This window comes from Ambystoma mexicanum, chromosome 4p (genome assembly GCF_040938575.1).
Source record: "Ambystoma mexicanum isolate Mex_15411 chromosome 4p, UKY_AmexF1_1, whole genome shotgun sequence".
Taxonomy (NCBI): Eukaryota; Metazoa; Chordata; class Amphibia; order Caudata; family Ambystomatidae; genus Ambystoma; species Ambystoma mexicanum.
The window spans coordinates 373,364,079-373,382,189 of NC_090927.1; positions in this window are offsets into that span (position 1 = coordinate 373,364,079).

An 18,111-nucleotide genomic window follows, 5' to 3' on the forward strand; every position below is an offset into this window, starting at 1 on the left:
TTTCACAAAATTTTGTCAGAACCCGTTTCACAATTTATTGTGAACTGTATTGTCTGTAAGAAATGTACAGCAGGGCATACCTTGCCAATAGTGAGATGAGCAATACCCCATCCTAATGGTCCTTTTCACCATCTTCATATAGATTTGATGGCTAAATTGCATGGCTAAATTGCAAACATACAATGGTTACAGATATATGTTAGTGGTAGTATGTCATTTTTATTATGGATTGAGGTAGTTCCATGCATGCAACCCGATGCCACATGTGCTGCCAAGTTTCTAGTATGTGAGCTGTTTCCAAGATCAGGTGTATTTAAAGTCCTAAATGTCTGATAATGGGCCACATTTTGTAAATGAGATTTTCAAACAGATAACTCTTCTATTGGGCATAAAGCATATGTTTTCATCTGTGCATCACCCAAAGGCTAAGTGTCTTTGTGAGTGTTTAAACAGACTCCTCAAAGAGAGGATATCCAAGATAGAGATGACTTTGAAGAAGGGATAGCTATATTGCCTATCCCTTGCCCACCTGACTCCTCATGAGTTGGTGACTGGACGCTGCATGAGAGTACCCCTTTCTCCCACCACTCAAATAAAAACAGATGCCCAGAGTGTAGCAAAAACATTAGAGAATGAGATGCATGATTATTTGACAAATGTGACCGCTAGTGGTTCTTTTATTTCCCAACAGATCAAAAATCAGAGGGAAGGGTTGGAGAAGATTAAAGAAGACAGTCAAATGATCTACCCTACTGAACTTTTGAAACCGCATAGTTTGTATCCTGGAGACCATTTACTCATCAAAAGCTTTATCCGCACTAGGCATTAGCCCTGTTTTTGAAGGATCACACCTAGTAGAGGAGGTCACCCCCACTGCCTTAAAGATTCAAGATACACAAGCCGAGCTGCATCAGAATGACATAGAGCTCTACACAGGAGAGTCCCGTACCCCTCCGGCACCCATTGACAGTGAAGCAAGAGAAGAGGTTTCATGCATGCAGACCAGATTGGCTACCAAGAGCTATCAAAATAAAAACAATTCAAACTTTTGATCATTCCCAAGTGTAAAAGGAAACATACTTTTCAGTGTTTACAGAACTATATTTGTTAGGTCAAAGAGAGAATGTTTTGAAGAAAAGAAGAGCACACAATGCTTTATGTTGCCTATATTTTTTTTTTTTTTTTTTTTTACTTTATTGTATATGGTTTACAAGAAACCTTTACAAAAAAAAAAGTAAATTAATGTATCTTTAAAAGGTAGAAAAACATTCATTACATTTAAATTTCAAATTATACAAACAAGCGTTAAAACATAGATCCAATTTCCAGTTAAAATTTCCAGAGAATGAGGGACAAATTTAAGTTTAAATTTTAAAAGGTACATTGCAGAGTATCCTGGAACAATAAAACCTACAGAGAATAAGAGAAAATTCATAGAGTCAAGCATAGTCATAACAGGTATAATCATTATCATTATCATAACAGCGGGGCGAATAAATCTAAAGCTTTGATAAATCCAGCCACAGCAAGTCCATCCTTAATGTTTGTAATAGTGAGACACTGAGACCAGATCAAATCTGCCACCCCCATTTGCCCCATTGCATTAAAACGACCAAGATATTTGTCCCTTAGAGCTGTCAGAGCAGTGCAGTCTAAAAAGAGATGCCAAGCAGTTTCAATCACCCCCAAAGTTTTGCAGAAGCGGCAGCTAGGATCTAAATCAGAGAACTCCTTCCTTTTGTGTAAGACTTCTCGAGTGGGGAGGAGATTCCATCTGAGTTTAATGAGAAGGGAGCGATAATATCTGTTGGGGAATTGGTTCAAAATAAAAGACAACAGGCCTCTTTTCTTATGATCAAATTGTAAATCTCTCAAAGAGGGGTACAAATGTAATTTTTCAATAGTATTACTCCAGTCGTGACAAAAGAGACGCTCCTTGACCATATTCGGATTCATTAGTAGGGTATCCCTATCGGAGGAAATATCCAACAGGGTCTTGTCACAGAGATCACTAAAAGCATTGAGATATAAATTCTTGACTAAATGTCCCTGAGAAAAAATCATGTGGCCAACATCAGCATAGAGAGTGTCAGGTTTTGGAGAAAGCAAGGCTGAGAAAAGTGATAGAATCCTCCAGAGAATCCTGGCTCGAAGTGAGACTAACCCTAATTCATACCTGATAGCTGCTATTGGAATGGAATTTGGCAGTTTTAAGATTTCCAAATAACCAAGATAGATGATTTTATTTGCTCTAATTATATTTTCGCCACCTATTTTCCATACTTTGTTATTCCCCATTTTCCCCTTTGAAAAGACCATAGTACGGGTTTTGCTCGGGTTAATCTTAAGGCCATTAAGACTACCATACTCTTCAAATTTGCATATGAGCCTCTGCAGCCCCACTTTAGTTTTATCAAAAAGAAGAAAGTCGTCGGCATAAGCCAACCATGAGAGCCTCAGATCCCCTAGTTTAGCACTCACCATGCCTGCATTTCTCAGGAAGTCGTCAACATCAGCCTATATTACACACATTCTTGTATGTTGTTTATACATATATACTTCGATCTTATCCAGCTCTAGTGAGATAAAAAGTTGATATTGTCACATTTTTTGAAAATCCTAAAACAGCCCCAATTATTCTCAGAATTATCATTGCAATATTATTACAATTTCTGTTATAAAAAAGTGTGGTTATTATTAAAAGTACCAGGAACTGAATATTGATAAAGGATAATGTGAATCCTCAATTTTTTGGGGAAAATCAAATTGATTGGCATTTTAGTTAGAACAACATAGAACAATGTCAATGCATTCCATAATGGAGCCATCATTAAAAAAAACTCTTCCCCTGCCAACGATTCTCAATCTTATCACCATCAAAATGAATTGGATGCTTAATGATCCCTCTTATCCAAGTCTGGGTTCTCCTCATGGGTATGCCTGAACTCGGGGCAAGTAAGTCTCCCCCCAACTTCTCACAATGGGTCCCCAGCCCAACAACGTCACTGCCCCGTGAAGGGTTCACCCTTTTCTGCCCCAGCCCCCTCCCACACTTCAGCCCCACCAGTTCTACCATCCATATTTCTCAAAGAAAGGGAGCCAAACACTTTAATGTTAGACCTAGATTCAACAAGAAGGTGATTTAAATATTCTATATCATATATAGCATGGATCTTGGAGACCCATTCCTTCTCCAACGGCATTCACAGGTTCTTCCACAATTGGGCCAAACAACATCTCGCTGCAACCAACATAATTTGAAACATATGACCCTGTTCCATTTCAGGTGCCTCCTATGTGGTCACCCCAAAGAGAACGAGGCATGGGGAGTGGTCCTTCTGTATCCCATCTACCCCCCTGATCCAGGACAAGACCACCCTCCAGTACGTCTGCACCTTGGAACAGCCCCACCACATGTTTATGTGTTCTCCCTTTTCATGGTGACATATCCAGCAGTGCAGTCATATCCGTCTCTCATCCGGGCTATCCTCACTGGGGGATAGTGCCACCTATGCAGCAGTTTAAGGGCCTGATGCCTATATTGAAGGGGTGCTGTGGGGCGAGCCCACCTGCACATTTGAGCCCACAACGTGTCTTCAATATCTCTGCCCAAGTCCTGCCGCCATTTGACTCTCGAAGATGGGGGTTCCTTCGGGGCTGCCATGAGAAGCAATCTGTATAATCCAGCTATCAGCCCTCAGGACTCCGTCTGCATAATCATGAATCTCTCGGAATTCACAGGTCCCTCCTGAGGGTCTCCCCACACCTCTCCTCACACAGGGCACCCTTTAACTGGAGATAGCTTGCGCAGACCCAGGGCTTCCTCCAGTACCCCCAGAGACATGAAAGCCTTCCCTACACACAATTGTCCTGCCCTGCTGAGTCAAGCGTCATACCACTGTTGAAATGCAAGTAGTTCCTCAATCCCATCCCGAAGTGGAGGTGCCCAAATGCATCTTAAAGGAGATGGCCATGTTGTAAGCCACCTGTTATCCCCTCCCTCTTTCCAAAAAGACCACAAAAACTCCAGAACTGGAAGATGCAGGACACTATTCAGGATGCGGGTCCTGGGAACCCATAACCACTCATCCAGTGTAACTGGTGACAGCACCTCATCATCCATTGCCACCCATTGTTTCCCCGGCCCTGGATTAAAGTGGTCTACCAGAACTCACAGCTGAGTCGCTTTGTAATACTTTGCCAAGTCTGGGAATCCCGCTCCCCCTCTTCCCTTGACTGAATTAATGTCTCATTGGCAATCCTATGTTTCTTCCCAGCCCAGAGAAACCACAGCATGGCTCGCTTCATCTCATTTAGGAAGGACACAGGTAACGATATCGGCAACATTTGAAACAAAAACAAGAATTTGGGGAGAACCACCATCTTTATAGAATTCAGTCGTGCCATCCAAGACAACCCCACCCCCACCCATCTCTCCATGTCTCTTTTCACAGCAGTCCAGAGTGGGAGGACATTACTGGGGAAGAGATCCCCTGGATGTCGGGTCACCTGGATCCCCAGATGGTGGAACGTTTCCTTCTGCACCTTAAATGGGAGCCGAGCCATATAGTTCCTTTCCTCATCGGACAATCCCCCAATTGGAAACACCACAGACTTTCCCAAGTTTACTTTAAAGCCTGAAAACTTCCCATATTATTCCAGACTTTCCAGCACATGAGGAACTGAGTGTGAAGGGTGGGTGACATAGAGTAAGGCGTCGTCTGCAAAGAGCCTTATCTTACATGTGTATCCCGCCCACTTCAACTACCTCAATCTCCCCATTGTCTCTAACCGATGCCGCCCAAGACTCTATCACCAAAGCATAGATCAATGCGGACAGGGGACATCCCTGGCACATACCCTGGTGTAGAGGGAAAGACTCTGATTCATAACCGTTCACCACAACCCTTGCATCAGGCTCTGAGTACAGGTCTGATATCCAATCTGTCCACCTTGAGCCCATTCCCAGAGATGCAAAAACTTCACCCATAAAGGCCCAACTCACCTGGACAAATGCCTTCTCAGTGTCTAGGGACAGGTGAACCGCCCCCTTCTCCCATACCACCTGTGAGCTCATGACATGGAGAGTCTTTTGCATTCTGTCCGCTCCAGGCCAATTTAACATGAAACTCACCTGATCGGGGTGAATCAGTCAGCGAAGGTATGTCTCCAGGCGCGTCGCCATGACTCTAGCGAAGATCTTGGCATCCACATTAAGGAGGGAGACAGGTCTATACGAGGCACAGTTGGATGGATCCTTCTCTGGTTTTGGTTTGACCACTATCAAAGCTTGGAGAAAAGACAGTGGTATTGTGTCCCATCCGCCTATTAGGTTAAACAACTTGGCCAAGGGTCGCTCCAGTAGGTATTAATATTGCTTATAAAAGTCAGCCGTAAAACCGTCTCCTCCGGGGTCCTCCCCTGCCTTCAACCTCTTGATAGCTCCCAGCACCACCTCCTCTCCTCCCCAATCACCTCCCCCTCCAAAGCATTTCTTTCGTGCCCTCTAAGCTTGGGGAGATTCCACTCAGCCAAGTACTTCTGCATGTCCTCCACAGGTTGATCCGCCAGTCTGGCATACAGGTCTTTGTAGAACTGAGTGAAGTAGCCCGCTATCTCCTTCCCCCCCTCTGGACCCATCCACCTCCATCCCAGATTCCCTTTACCCTCTTTTCCACTCTACAACCTCTCACCCTATTTGCCAGAAGGGTCCCCACCGTGTCCCCCCTCTCATATTATCTCTTTTAGGTGTATCTCATCTTCTGGATGACCTCGCCAATTAGGACTGTATGAAGTTCTTGTCTCTTGTCCCTCATATTAGTCATCAAAGCCTCCTTATCTACGTCTCCCTGGTTGAGCTGCAGGTGCATAGCTCTCAGGTCTTCTCGGAGCTTGGTTTCTATCAGTGCCCTCTCCCGCTTCTTACGGGTCCCTTCTGCGATGAGCAGACTTCGGATGGTGGCCTTGGCCACCTCCCAGACCGTTGCCATACCCGTCTCCCCATTGTCATTGGTTTCAAAATAGGCCTGTATCTCCTTCCCCAAAACTTCAAGGAACTCCTGATCTCTCAACAAGTTATCATTACATCTCCACCTAATGCTCTGCTGGGTTTCCGGTATCTGCCAGCTTACCATTACTAGCTCGTGGACTGACCACGTGATAGCTTCCACCCTTGGAACACCGACCTCACCCTCCTGCTCCCTTAAAATTAGCAGGAGGTCGATCCTTTTATATGACTGATGTGTGCAGGGAGAAAAAAGCATAGCCCCCTGGTCCTGGCCAAGCCCTGAGCCTCACATCCCCCCAAATGTGGTCCTGCAAGAGATCTCTCGGGAAAGGTTATCTCTTGTCAACCCTCTCGGCACCAGTCCCTTTGCTAACCACCAGTCCAGTTGGGGGTCTAGTATCAAATTAAAATCTCCCACCCAGCAGTATCACCTCCTCTGCCCATCCATCCATCACTCTTAACACCTTGTGTAGAAGCCCCACCTGGCCCTCGTTAGGTGCATAGAGGATGGCCAGTGTGATTCACTTAGCCTCATACGTACCTATTACTCCCAAAATCCTTCCCCCAAAGCCGCTCTTAGTCTTGATCTCCTTCAGACGGACTGACTGGCCAAACAGTATACCCACCCCCTCCTTCCTAGAGGATCTATGACAAGCCCAAAAATTCTCACCTATCTCTTTGCCTCTTATTTGTGGGATGTATTTACCCATGCATCCGAGCCCTACCTCAAAACTGTGCAGTATTGACATGGAAAACATCATGATGGCCAGAGCTTCCCAGAAAATGCACAGGGAAATGCATGAAGAATAGGCTGCCACTCATTTTTGCCGATGTTATGGGCACAGAAGGACACTGCCTAAAACCACCATTGGACTACCCACACAGTAGTCTGAAACCATTGGGAATGGCAATGCTGATTGCCAAAAGCAAACCCATAACTGTTGGGAATTCATTTTCTTAAATCCTGAAAAGGGGTGCAGTACCAGTACTCACCACTATCCAAAAGCCGACGTTTTAATACAACACCAGATTTTCATTTTTGCCAAACTGAATAAATGAACCCAAAGCAAGCCAAAGAAAGACTTACTGAGAGGTGGATCCAATGTAAAGTTATATTCTGAAGTGACTTGAAGGTTTATAACAAGACTGGCTGAGCTGTGGATTTCAGCAGTTTAAGTTAATTTGGACTGAAAGACACTAAAAAAATCTAATGTTTAAATTGACTGAGTGACCTACTTTTGAGTGTCACATAGGTTGCAATTGTTTAAATGTCATAGTTTTAAACTTAGAATCAGCATTTTAGCTGCATATGTAAAAATGTTTAGTTTTATTTGAATGCAGAAAACTGGGGAACAAAAAGTGACATTTTATCTGAAACTTGGCTTGAGAAACTGAATTCTGCCTGGCAACTACCCCCATCAGGAGTGAAACTTGAGTCACAGCTGTGTTCCCAGGCCTATCTGCCTTTTGCTGGCCATACTAAGGATATGCCATCTCTCTGATAATTGAATTAAGGGGAGCCCCCACAGAATACAGGAGCTCTGAACAAAGCCCTGTCCTGACCCAGGCAGATGGTTTATTTCAGATGTCGTAAAAGTAGCTTCCTCCTGAAGCAAAGGGGAGGGGCACTGCCTGTGAGAGCAAGCTGGCTTGGCAGAACTGGAAAAACCAGAAATTCAACCTTGTGCTGGAGGAAAACCACACCCCTTTGGGGCCAGAACATAACTCTAAAAAGATGAATAACTCATAGTACGGACTTGTGAAAATTATTTAAATGACACCATAATTCTTGTGATTTTTCTGCCCACATTTTAAGAGGTTTTTAGAACCGGTGGCATGTTCAGGGGGGTTTTAGCGGAAAAGAGGATATTACTCAAAATGTGTGCATGTGAAAAATCTGACACTTCATCAATTAATGTCCATACTCCTTGCGCACATGTGTGTAAATTTGGGGTAATGTCCGGTATTGCAAACCAGTTAAAAAGTGCAAAATATTGCCATTTCTGAATGCAAGCCCCCAGGAAGAGCAGAGTTTGAACAGGGTATACCTCCTGTAATGCATGATGGGTGCATGTAATTTTAAACAATATGTACCTCTGCAAATATGTATTTGGTTCAAATCTAGATTTGTGTGTAAGTTGACAGGAGGAGTGGACTTTCTGCAGGCTGTAAAATGACATCACTCTGACACAACTTAGCTCCCCCAATCAGGGGAGAAATGAAACCTTGGCCAATGATAAGTGGAGAGGGGCTGGCTAGTGATGCTGCTCACACACACCCATTTTAAAAACACATAAAAGAAGAGAGACAGGACAGATAGGGACCTTCAAATCCATTTGCAGCTGGAAGCTCTGCCGGGAAAATCCATACTTTACCTCCATCAACTTCAGAGACCCAGACCAGACCAGCAGAGTAGAGCTGACCTGTTAGCAGAACCAGAGAGAGCTGACTCAGATCACTGTGAAGTGCAGAGACCAGAGTCCAGTCTAAAACCTGACCAGATCCGTGGGAAGGCATATTTCTAAATATATTGAGTACATAGCAAAACTGTGCAGAACCCAATCTCTTAGTTAAAATAATCTAATGCAAGCTATTTTAACTTGAGTAAAGCGGTCACCTGTCATATTCTAGTTGCAAGCTGCACTTGTCTTTTGAACTTTAAAATTTCAAATCTGAAAAACGAGCTTTATTTAATCGCTCATATCTCCGTGACCGTTTGTGCTAGAGACTTGCAGTAACTTTCCTCAGAAAGCTTAGAATCGTGGCTTTCCTACGAACCTAGAACCGCATTCCTGCCCCCTATAGTTCTGCCGCAATCCTGAAAAAGGCACTCGCGAATTTTGCCGCGATTTGCAAATTTCTTCACGTGTAAAAATCTGCTGCTGCTTGCCTTCCATTTGCCAGAAATTCGTTTAACCTGCTAATCATCCCTGAATCATTGCAAGAGTGAACCTGGACTAATATTAACTAGATACCAATCACCCTAAACCTCTAGAGGGAATTAAAAGCATTTTAGCATATTTTTTTCTTCATTGCCAGCACATTTAAAAGCATTTGGGCCTGTGTTTTCAACTTCTGTAGTCTAAGTTGCTGGGTGAACTGAATTACATTTGAATTGCATTTCTGAGAATTGTGTGCCTTCCTTCCCTTTCCTTGCATTGCATAAAAGGGGGGGTGAATTGTCCAAGAAAGTGATTACATTGTCTTTTGCTGAAATCTTATCAAGTTATTTTCTGTACTGCATTTCATTCCACATTGCATCCATTGGAAACCATAAAAGTATTGTTGCTATCTTATCCATTTCATGTCAACTCCTTAGTGATTATAAAGAAGTGTGCTAGTGCCAGATTCTCCGTTGTTAATCTTTATCATATCAGATTAAGTGTGATATTCAATTATTAATTTATTATAAAGCGTGATATATATATATATATATTGTTTAAATTATCAATTAAACCTTTTAACTTGCAAAACAGAACTACTTCTTGGCTCAGTGGGGTCAGGGGGATTCTGAGAGAGGGGTGTTATATAGGGGTAGTCATCCAGAACGCATGAACTGGACATAAAGTTATATCAATAAGGGTTTTCATTCAGTATTATAGACTAGGCGCTGACTTAGCTGTAGTGTTGAATTGAATCCTCTTACAAATCGGGGGCTCATAGCCGGGATTCTGGGTTAGAATACCACTTGTGCAGCTTAATACAGTGTGCTAACTGACGGGATACATACATCCAGTCGGATCACCACGCTGCATTACGCTGTGAAGCATTCCTCAAAAGGGACACTCCAAGAAATGTTCTGTTCTGCAAAAATAAAATACAAACTTCTGTAAGTCAGGACAGAGACCAATCTCTAGAATGACGACCTTACTAGACATGAAAATAGCCAGAGAGCACCTCTTACATAAACTATTTGTGAGAGGTGAATGGACTGAACAGGGCCAGGATGCCTGGTTGCAGGCCATCACGCGACAGGTCACTGAAACAGGGTCAGACCTATGGAGAGATCAGGGTCCATTACATGTGGCCCTGAGTGAACTATATATGGCTCCTAAAGCCAAAGATGAACACAACAAGATTGCCAGGATAGCAGCATACCTGTACCTATATATGGGAGACATGCAGGATAAATGCACTGAAAGCCAAGATCTGGCAAATAGGCAACAGATGGCAGTAGAGAAGGCCCGATCTGATCTGGCCTCTTCTGAGCACAGGCTGCAGAGGAGCCAGGAGTCAGAAAATGATAGTAGGCAATATATCATTAAAATAAAAGAGGATATGGGCATCCTACAACAGGAAAAGACAGACCAGGATACCAGATTTCTGGCCCTGCAGAAGGAGCACCAAGACAGTTTGGACTCCTTACTGCAGAACCAGAAAAAGTTGGAGCAACAGATCAATTTCAACAGGGCATGCGCGGAGCAGGTAGTCACCCTGCAAAGCCAGCTAGATAGAGAGAAAGAGGAGAGCAATAAACTGATTCTGAAAGACCTGGATACCCAGGCAGAGTTTGATGAGGAGCGCCAAAAAGCTGGTGCCTTTCAACGACAGAGGGACGACCTGGCAGCACAGATGCAGGCTCTCAGTCAGGAAAGAGACACTTTAGGCCAGGAAGTCTGCCACTTAAAAAAGGAAATTGAAGAAAATCACCTGGCCCTCCAGGGGCTGGGTGACCTCCAAAAAGAAAACCAGAACTTGGTAGAGCACACCAGAAGGGTGGAAGATGCCCTGGCAAGAAAGGAGCAGGCCAGTAGGGATGGGACTCAGGAGGTAAACCTCCTGCAGCAAAGACTAACCCAGTTCTCCAGGACCAACCAGAAAGCACAGAGGGAAAATGAGGCCCTCTGTCAACACAATGATAGGCTCCAACAACAGGTAGCGATGCAGGAGAGACTGATAGAGTCTAGTAAGGCCTTGACTGAGGAACTGAAAGCACAAATGCAGGCTCTTGCATTGCAACAGGGAGCAGGGGCGGATAGAGATGAGGTCCGCTGGGAAAGAGAGACTCCTGACCATAACCTCAGGAGCCCTAACACCAGGGGCCTTCATCTCTCCCAGTCCCTGGACTCTACCACCCCCATGTCCCCTGGCGCACATGAGCACAGGGCCATAGGGATAGCAGATTACTATCCAGCTAAAAGTATGGGGCTCATAGGCCAGTACCACTCAGGAATGGAGGGGTGGGCATCTGGGTATGGGCACCCAAGTACAGTACAGTTCAGTGGGGAACCCCAGGAGAGTAGGCCCCTTAAGGGCATCCTGAAAACCTCTGCCCAGTTAGGTCAGTGGAGGGGGTACCCATCAAATCCTGGCAGCAAGGAGGAATCTGAAGACTCCTCTGAACTGCGCAGGACACAGGAGACCAGGTCCCCACATTCTGCCAGCCATTCCCAGGCTCGCAGAATCCGGGAAAACCTGGAAGAGAAGACAGGAACCTCTGGGAGCAGTGCCTCTGAGTCAGAGGATGAATGGACAAGGGTTACCCGAACCAAAAAGGCCAATAAGGCAAAAAGGGCCTTGCTTAAGGACCCCTTAAAGCAGATTAAGGCGATCAGGAGCGTCATCACGCCTTACCATAAGAACGCTAAGTATTCTGTTTGGGAGCACTTAGAGTTGTTTGAGCAAATGATGGAGACTTTCCATTTGAAGGACAGCCAAAGCTGTATTCAATATGTAAAGTGGACCTTCTCCCCGGAATACTCCAGTTTCTTTGCGGGGCTGGAGGACCAAAATCATTTAAGATGGTCCACCTATAAGGCGGCCATCTTGAAACATTTTTCCATTCATAGAAATCCTCAAGAGGCTCGCAAGGCAGCCTACAATTTACAATGTGGGGAGGATCAGGCCCCACAAGAATTTGTGCAGGAGTTAAAGCGTGCTTTTGCGCAGACCACCAAAAGGGTGCGCACAGACAGTAGAGAATTCATTAATACATTTTTTCATGCCTTGCCCAAATACATAATGACCCAGCTCGTGAGGGATTTTCACGAGAAAAGATCTTTAGACTGGGTCATTGAACAGGCTACCCGGATCTATGAGGTGCACAAACCGGTAGAAAATAAAAATAATGCGCCCAAAAACCCCAAAGCCAACAACACCCCTGCTGCTGCCAAGGTGGCAGAGGTAAGGGTCACCCCCGTTTTGGATTTGGAGATGGGGGGGCCTAAAAACCTACCTGCACCTAATAATGCTAGGCCCAGAAGGTCCTCGGGCCAGGCACAGACAGGGAGCCAGGGAGGCAGCCCCACAAATGGGGTCCCTCGCTCTCCTGACTATGTAAGTCCCCGTTACAAGGGAAATCGACCCATCCTGGGTTATGTGTGGACTCCTCCAGCCCAAGGGGGGGGATCCAGCCAAGCACCTAGCCCAGGGAACTTCCCTCCTAACTTCCCACCGGAGGGCAGAAATTCTCCAAATCCTGGGCAGAACTTTTTCCCCAGGTATCCACCCAACTTCCAACCCCAAAATCATCCATCCTTCTTTCCCCAATTCCCTGAGCCCAGACAACCTAATCCGGGAGATGGGAGGCCAAGGGTGGAGGGGTACCCAAATCTTCCCAACCCGGGGTACTACCAGAGAAGGGATAGCTACCCTTCCCGGGATCAGCCCAGGGGAGAAAACAGGGCCCCGTATCAGCCTGAGCGGGTTTCCCAGTTAGAGCGCCAAGTTCAAAACATGGCGCGGGATCTGGGTCACATACTGAGGGCTCAGCAGAACCCTCAGATCGGCATGCCGGCGCAGAACGCACCCAACTCTGGACCTGGTGCTCCAGAACAATGACGGGGGCAGCACCCCGATAACTCACCGGTTCCCAGGGAGGAGGCACAAAGGGAAGGGGGGTGTAAAGCCTTGGAGGAAGCTTCCTTCCTCACTTGTAAACAGCCCCTGGAAACCCAGGAACCGGAAACAAAATCTCCTGCCCCTGAAAGTCTGCCTCCTAAGGAGCAGAGGGGTGGTAGGAGAAACAAAAGACCCAAACAGACCCAGTTTGAGGAGGAGGTACAGATCTTCCAATTTGAGGGAGAGGGATCCTCAGAGCATCCTGGGAAAAGGATCTTCTCCTTCAGAGAGGGGGGAACTCCTCCCAAAGAAAAATGGGTCCCTAGGGATGCAAATCCAGACTGGGGAGATGTGGAGACTGAGCTACCGCCGCCCACCATCTCATCCCAGAACCAACAGCAAGAAAATCCCCTGGTTCAAACCCATCCTGGTGACTGCCTCCAAAAAGGGGGGGCGGCCCAGAACCGGAGCCAGGGGAACCCACAATGGCTCTGATCTCCAGTTGCCAACTTTTTCTTTCAGATTCCCAAGGCTCTCCACACAATTCCGCCCAAATCTCTTCGCTAGCGATGTCCAAAACCAGAAAGCTAGCCCACCAGTTGTCCAAAAATGTGCATTATCTGTGCCCCCTTGAGGAGAAGGAGGGAAGATATTATGCCCCGGTACAAGTACAGGGGCAGGGTACAATTTTGGCACTGGTGGACACTGGATCTCAAGCTACCCTTCTGTCCAGAAGGGCCTTTGACGAACTGAATGCAGGAAGGGGAGGGAATTACCAAATTCCTCTCACCTCTCTTCCTGGACAACTGCAGAACTTTGACGGGAAGGAAATTCCCGTTGAGGGGACTGCAGACTTGGACATTAAGATCGGGCGACACAAGGTGAAACACCCGGTCATAGTAGTGACTCCAGAGGGCACCCCTTGTTTACTGGGGAATGACCTCCTGAGGAGGTTGTCACCCTTAATCGATTGCGTAAACAAGGTCCTCTGGACCCAGACTAGCCGACCAATAAAATTAAAACAGAGTGTCAACCATGTTAGTTTAAACGGCACCTGCCACATGGTTGAACAAAAATCTGACCAAGTAGAATTTCACTTCCAGAATAGCCAAATTCCTGACGTGACAGTAATAGCAGTAGGACAACAGACTGGTGATGGGGGGTCCTCTCTATTTCTGAAAATCAACCTTCCTTCCAGTTTAAGGTGGTATTCCACACTGGAAGGAAACACCCTGAAATTCTTTACTAATCCACAATCAGAAACTCCCACTCCTATAGTCCAGAAAGATGTGAAATCAGCTCAGAGCCTGGCTGAGATTCAGCAAATTGGAGAGCAGTTGTTCATCCCTGTCCAGTTAAATGATGGGAAGGACTCTGTTCTCGCTCGAGTGTGTGTGAACAACGGTAAGAGCTTCATCAGCGAAGCCATGTTCCGCCAACTCCCAAAAGATCCAGCCATTCCCACATTCAAACTGATAGACAAATGGGAAATGGACCTGGAAGCACCCAATTCCAAACATCTCCTGCCAAGCAGGTGTATGCTCAAAATCTCCTTTGGCAACAAGAGCATAGTCCATAATTGTTGGGTCGTGCAAGACGTCACTGCCGCCTTTTACTTAGGCAGTGACATTCTCAATCGCTTTGCCATTAGTTTGGACCTAATAAACTTCAAAGCTTGGTCCCGATTAGCGGATAATCCCATGGGCTTTGATGATCCAGAAAAAGCATTTAGGTCAGCTCAATTGCTACCTTATGCAGTTGAAATTCAGATCAAAGAGGAAGTCACCATCCCAGAAAGGACCCGACAATTCTCCCTGGAAGTGAAAGTTAAAAGAGGACAATATTTGCAAAACACTGATGCTTATATACATCTAAATGCTTCTCTCCAACAGCAAGGGTTGGGGGTAAACCCAACTCCATTAGTCAACATAGAACATGACACCATTCCAATAGAGGTGGATAACAGCGACTTGAAGAGTATTACTCTAGCCGCAGGCACCATTATTGGAATGGCGGTTGATGACCGACATTTTTCCATAGACTTAGGTAATGAACTGTTAGGGCCAATCCCCAAGGACTGCTTTGACAGTGACGTCAATACAACACCAGACAGGATTTTTACCCGGCATGGGGGGAACTTACTGGTGTACACTTCTTGCCCTTATGGTAAGGAAGATGTGACTTGTGACTTCAGGAGGGATGAGGTGATTTTCCAAGTCCATGAGGGCTGCCTTTCCCACCTGAAGCCTCCAGTCCAAATCAGCACTCTGACCAGGGACTTCTCCACCCAGCTGGAGGAGGCCGCGGAGATAGCCAAACCAGAAGTCTTTCCAGGCTTCAGGCAGATGGTGGAAGAGAGAGTCAACCTAGCTGACGCCTGTGTGACTCTGGAACAAAAGCAAAAGTTGAAACAAGTTTTCTTGGATTTCCAAGATCTCTTTGCGGTAGACTCATATGACTGTGGCCGCACCGACATCCACACAACAACAATCCCCACGGACCCTGGCATGACTCCTGTGTTTGTGAAGCAATATCGCTTGCCTCTCGCATCAATGGAGTCCCTTACTGAAATAATTAAGAACCTTGAGTCCAGGGGAATAATCCGTCGAGTCCACAGCACCTTCAATAATCCGGTGCTGGGAATATTGAAGCCAAACGGCCAGTGGAGACTCTGCGCCGACCTCAGGGAGCTCAACAAACGGGTCCATACTTCTCGATGGCCTCTGCCCTACATTGACCAAGGGCTGGCCCAGATCCAGGGGTCACAGGTATTCACTGCAATAGACCTGACCAATGGGTACTGGACCGTGCCTGTCAGTAGGGAGGACCAATACAAACTGGCTTTTACCTTTGGAGGCCAGCAGTACACATGGACCCGGACTCCCTTCGGATACCTCAACTCCGGCAATGAATTCAACATTTTTCTACACAAGGCCATGCCCGACTTGGGTGCGAGGGGTAACCTGGCTTATGTAGATGATGTCCTCATCAAAAGCTCAACTGTGGAGGAACACATAGCGGAGATCCGTTATGTTCTGACACAGTTGAGGGCCGCCGGAGCAAAACTTTCCTTTCAGAAAGCACAGTGGTGTAGAACCCGTGTTAATTTCTTGGGGCATGAGATTACTGCTCAGGGCCTCTGTCCCCAGGAAAAGAAAGTGGAAGCACTTCAGAAACTGAAAGACCCCACAACTCTGCGGGAACTAAGGAGCCTCCTTGGACTGACTAATTACAGCAGAAAGTTCATTGAGGGCTACGCAGAGATCACCAGACCCCTGATTCATCTCTTGAAGGGGGGGGTCAAGTGGGAATGGGGTCCAGAACAAGCCGAGGCGGTAAAACAACTCAAAAGAAGCCTCTCACAAGCGCCTTGCCTAGCTTACCCTGTCAGAAACAAGGAGTTCTTCCTGGAGACGGGGTTCTCTAATACGTGCTTGACGGCAGTATTATACCAAAAGCATGACAAGGTCAATAAAGTAATCTCCTATGCGAGCAAAACTTTATCCTCTGTGGAGGAAAAATTCAACGATTGTGAGAAGGCACTCCTGGCGACGGTGTGGGCATTGAAGAATTACCGCCCGTTTATCCAGGGGGAACACATCATAGTGGAGACTCCACACCAGCCTCTGCAATATCTCCAAAGTGACAGAATCCGGGCCGGAAATGTGAGTAATTCCCGAATCACTTCCTGGATTCTGTCAATGCAAGGCTTTCCTGTGGAGGTCAGATATGGCCAAAACAAGAAGAGTCCCCTCGCGCAAGGTCTGGCTGACTTGCATGATTGTGCCAGAGAAAACTGTCTCGAGGACGAAAGTCTAAAAATAAAGGACAACACGGAGGCATACCTTAATTCCCCACACAAAGTCTTTGAAGAAGACAAGTGTGAGGGAATGCCCACTGTGTATGTGGATGGATGCTCTTACCATGTTGACAACAACGGGGAGAAAGAACTGGTGGCTGGCGTAGGGAATGCATGGGTGAATGAGTCCCCAGAACCCTCCGCTGGATACAAAATTGGTCCCCGCAGTAGTCAGGTGGCAGAATTGATGGCTGTGCATCAGGCCATCCTCACTGCTGTCCAGCATCAACTCCACGAACTGGTCATAATCACAGATTCGGATTATGTACGTAACGGGTTCGTGGAGCACCTGGTTAATTGGAAAACCAGAGGCATGTTATGTGCTAACAACAAACCCTTGAAACATGGGAAGTTGATCCAAAACATTGATGATCTGGTCACCTGGAATGAGATGACCATCTATTGGAAAAAGATCAAGGGTCATTCCAAAGTAGAGGGACCAGACAAAACTGGAAATGACTTAGCTGATCAGCTGGCCAAAACCGGGGCCATCCAAGGGGATCTAATTGAGATTGAGTCCCTGTTGGGGGAAATCCAGGTCACTGCTATCACTAGGTCCCAGACAAATGCTCACAATGACCTTTCAATTGCACAATGGAGTAAGGAGACCCCTGATGCTGATTTGATTACCGCTCAGAAGGGGGATCCAGTTATTGGTAAGTTTTACCAACACATTGAGGACCCTGAGAACTTTCCCCTGACGGATACCGATTACACTGGGAAAGAGGACCTAAGGGTGTTGATGAAATGTCCAAAAATGTTCCGAATCCAAGACGGTTTGCTGGTAAGGAAATCCAAAGCTGGCCACGATCAGTGGGTGGTTCCTACCTCATTCCGAAGCCTGATGTTAAGTCACGCCCATGATGCGGCCACCGCCGGTCATAGGGGGTTTCACACAACACTGGAAATCTTAAGAGAGGTTGCATACTGGCCACACATGGGGCAGGACCTCGACCAATACTTGAAGGGGTGTCTTGTGTGTGCACAATTTCAGCCATCATCTCTCACGCACCGTGCGCCTCTCCAAAAGAGGGGGATGACACTGCCATGGTCAGATTTACAAATCGACTTTGTAGGCCCTGTGATTCGCTCTGCTAGGGAGAATAAGTACATGTTGACTGTGACATGCTTGTTTACCAAGTGGGTGGAATGTCTCCCAGCCCCAAATTGCAAGGCAGAAACTGCAGCTGCCTTGATGATTAACCACATCTTTTCCCGTTTTGGTCTACCTCAAAGGATTGAGTCAGACAGAGGTAGCCACTTCACCAGTGAAGTAATGACAAAGATGTGGAAGATACTGGGGGTCAAAAGAAAGTTGCATATTGCTTACCGGCCAGCTTCTTCTGGGGCAGTAGAGAGATATAACCGAACCATTGTGAGCATACTAAAGAAGTTTGTGGCAGATTCTGGGCCAAGTTGGGATATCCGATTACCTCTGGTCCTAATGGCCATCAGATCTACCCCT